The sequence below is a fragment of the Cryptomeria japonica genome, unplaced genomic scaffold, assembly GCF_030272615.1.
Source record: "Cryptomeria japonica unplaced genomic scaffold, Sugi_1.0 HiC_scaffold_155, whole genome shotgun sequence".
Lineage (NCBI taxonomy): Eukaryota > Viridiplantae > Streptophyta > Pinopsida > Cupressales > Cupressaceae > Cryptomeria > Cryptomeria japonica.
The window spans coordinates 342,501-346,430 of NW_026728977.1; the positions used below are offsets into that span (position 1 = coordinate 342,501).

Sequence of the window (3,930 nt, forward strand, 5' to 3'; positions counted from 1 at the left end):
CGCTGCCCACCCTTGGTGTGCTCTGAGGTGCGCACCCGGGAGCGCTACGAAGTGTGCTCCAAGGTGCGGCGTGCACGTTGTCGGAGCCCCGGTTTGCCCCGGGTGCGCACCTCGCCTGCACCTTGGCCGGGGTGGGCACCTTGGCTGGGTTTGCCCAGGGTGCGCTCCGAAGCGGGGTTACTGGAGCGCCCCCTCTTTTTTTGTCAGAGCGTTTGGTGGGGTTTCTCGCATTGGCTCTCCCAGGCCCGGTTGTTGGGTGCGCTCCCACCCTGGCGCGCGCGAAGTTGGAAGTTGGGTTAATTGCCGGGCGCGCACCTTCGCCAGGGTGGGCACCTTGGTGCGCACACCTTGGCTGGGCTGCGCACCAGGGCGGGCTCAAGATGGCACCAGCATTCCCTTTTTCTCACTATCTTTCAAACGGAAATTTTAAAATCTCGTTTTTTTTTTGCCTTTTATGGAAATTAGTGAAGGCATCGCATCAAAGGTGCGCACCTCGCTGCCCACCTTGGTGTGCTCCGAGGTGCCCACCACGGTGCGCAACGCCGGTGCGAACCCGGGAGCGCCCCGATGTGTGCTCCAAGGTGCGGCGTGCACGAAGTCGGACCCCGGTTTGCCCCGGGTGCGCACCTCGCGTGCACCTTGGTGCGCACACCTTGGCTGGGTTGCGCGGCCTGGTGGGCACCATGGTGCGCACCAAGGAGCGCTCCGAAGTGTGCTCCAAGGTGCGGCGTGCACGAAGTCGGGAGCCCGGTTTGCCCCGGGTACGCACCTTCGCCGGGGTGGGCACCTCGGCCTGGGTTGCGCGCCCTGGTGCGCACCAAGGAGCGCTCCGAAGTGTGCTCCAAGGTGCGGCGGTGCACGAAGTCGGAGCCCGGTTTGCCCGGGTGCGCACCTCGCGTGCACCTTCGGCGGGGTTGCGCGCCCTGGTGGGCACCATGGTGCGCACCAAGGAGCGCTCCGAAGTGTGCTCCAAGGTGCGGCGTGCACGAAGTCGGAGCCCGGTTTTGCCCCGGGTGCGCACCTCGCGTGCACCTTCGGCGGGGTTGCGCGCCCTGGTGGGCACCATGGTGCGCACCAAGGAGCGCTCCGAAGTGTGCTCCAAGGTGCGGCGTGCACGAAGTCGGAGCCCGGTTTGCCCCGGGTGCGCACCTCGCGTGCACCTTCGCCGCGGTGGGCACCATGGCGTGCACGAAGTCGGAGCCCGGTTTGCCCCGGGTGCGCACCTCGCGTGCACCTTCGCCGGGGTGGGCACCTCGGCTGGGTTGCGCGCCCTGGTGCGCACCAAGGAGCGCTCCGAAGTGTGCTCCAAGGTGCGGCGTGCACGAAGTCGGAGCCCGGTTTGCCCCGGGTGCGCACCTCGCGTGCACCTTCGCCAGGGTGGGCACCTCGGTGCGCACACCTTCTCAATGTTTCTTGCCTTTTCTGGAAATTGGTGAAGGCAGCGCATCAAAGGTGCGCACCTCCGGTGTGCTCCGAGGTGCGAACCCGAGAGCGCTCCGAGGTGCCCACGAAGTCGAAAGTCGGGTTAATTGCATTGTTTTCCCCGGGTGCGCTCCGAGGTGCGCAACATCGGCGCGCACCAAGGAGGGCTCCGAAGTGTGCTCCAAGGTGCGCACGATGGCGTGCACCTCTGGTGCGCACGATTCGGAGCTCGGTTTGACCGGGGTGCGCACACCTTGGCTGGGTTGCGCACCTTTTGTGCGCTCCAAGGTGCGCACGAAGTCGGAGCTCGGTTTGCCCCGGGTGCGCACCTTCGCCAGGGTGCGCACCTTGATGCGCACGCCTTGGCTGGGCTGCGCACCTTGGTGGGCGCCATGGTGCGCACCTTTCGTGCGCTCCAAGGTGCGCACGAAGTCGGAGCTCGGTTTGCCCCGGGTGCGCACCTTGGTGGGCGCCATGGTGCACTCCGAGGTGCCCAAGATTGGTGCGCACCAAGGAGCGCTCCGAAGTGCGCTCCAAGGTGCGCGCGAAGTCGAAAGTTGGGTTAATTGTCCGGTTTGCCTCGGGTGCGCACCTTGCGTGCACCTTCGCCAGGGTGGGCGCCTTGGTGCGCACACCTTGGCTGGGCTGCGCACACCTTGGCACCCGCGTTTCCTTCATTTTAAATTTTTTTTTTTACAATCTCTCAAGTGGGAAATTCTATAATCTCAACTTTTTTTGCCTTTTCAGGAAACTTTTGAATGGAGCGCATCATTGGTGCGCTCCGAAGTGTGCTCCAAGAGCTCTCTCCAGCTGCGTGCACCTGCCCCGGCCGCGCCGCACACCGGCCCCCGCCCAGCTTCGCTCACCTGTCCCGGGCGTCTGGTGCGGAACCTTAGAGTAAGAAACATCACCGTGCACCTTGGCCAACGTGCGCGACTCGACCGAGCGCGCACTGGCCGAGGTGCACACCGATTTCACCTGGGTGCGCGCGCAGCACCTCGGGCGCACCGGGGTGCGCGCACAACGCCCGGGTTGCACCGTGGCCTGTGTGCTCGGGGCGCCTCGGGTGCGCGCTCGGTGTCGCCCCCGCGCGCGCGCTGGTAGTGCGGGCAGCGCACCCCGGCCCGCCCGGCCCCGACGAGAACGCAAACGGGCAAAAGGTTTATTCAAATAGCATTGCGATGCCCGGCGAAAAACTAAAAAAGGGTGCAACACCGGGACTTCCCGGGAGGTCACCCATCCCAGTACTACTCCGGCCCAAGCGCGCTTAACTGCGGAGTTCTGATGGGATCCGGTGCACTAACGCTGGTATGATCGCACCCGTTATGAGCTTGTCGCAGTGTGTACTTAGCAAACCGCGACCCACGTGCGAATCCACCCCCGGCCACCCACCCCCGTCGAGGTGCACACCCTCCCTCGCGAAGTGCGCCCCGTTCGCCAAGTGTGAGCCCTGCCCGGGTGCGCGCACCTTGCTAGGGCGTCGGGTGTGCACCCGGCCCGGCCTACGTGCGTGCACCTGTAGGGGGCGTCGTGTGCGTGCAGTGTCCCGTCTGCAACGCGGTGCCCACACACCACCTCGGGCGCAACGACCTGCGCTCACATGTGGGCCGAGTGCACCTTGGTGCATGTTCGGGGCGCCTCGGGTGCACGCTCGATCTTGCCCCGGTGCACCAAGGCGCTCGGTTTGCCCCGGTGCGCACTTGGTGCAAGGTGGGCACCCAAAATAGGGATCAAGCACCAAAACACAAGTTTCGGGATGCAAAATGGGACCCAAGGACCACAAATGCGTTCCAAGACCCATGATGGGTCCACGAGAACAAAAATGTGTTCCGAGACTTAATAAACAAATATTGGGTTTTAGGAGAAGAAACATGCTCTGATGCCCAAAACGAGAATCGACCCCGAAAAGGCCACAGGCCAAAAGGTGGGATGCGAGACAAAAAAAAATGGGACCCGAGGACCAAAATTGGGTTCCCAGGTCGAAGACAGGGCAACCGGACAAGAAACGACCTCTAAGGCTCGAAATGAGTCCCGACGACTAAAACTTGACAAGAAGCACCCATCAGGCACCCAACTCGACACCCATGGGATGCCGACCCACCCGGGCTTCCACCTAGCACACCTTGGCACCCCACCCACCCTCGCACCCCAACCTCGCACCCAACTTAGCACCTTTGAACCCACATTGGCCACTCACCCTGACCCTGGCACCTTGGAACCCACTTTGGCACTCACCTTGACCCTGGCACCCACCTTTGCACTCACCTTGGGACCCACCCTGGCTCCCACCTCGGCACCCACCCAGACACCCACCTTGGTTCCTTGGCACCCACCTTGGATCCTTGGCACCCACCCCGACACCCACCTTGGCACGCAACTTGGCTACTTGCCACCCACCTTGGCTCCTTGATGCCCACCCCGACAACCACCCCGTGACCTACCCTGGCTAGGGTTGGTGCACACCCACCCTGGTGCCCACCTTGGCACCCACCCTATGACCCACCTTGG

At 63.8% G+C, this 3,930-nt stretch overlaps 1 non-coding gene across 1 annotated transcript; it reads right to left on the bottom strand.

Moving 5' to 3' along the window:
* Nucleotides 1-2,625: 2,625 nt before the first annotated feature.
* LOC131866825 (5S ribosomal RNA) lies at nt 2,626-2,744 on the bottom strand. The gene has a single exon (XR_009365424.1). It is a non-coding gene; the product is annotated as a 5S ribosomal RNA (ribosomal RNA).
* Nucleotides 2,745-3,930: the final 1,186 nt, after the last annotated feature.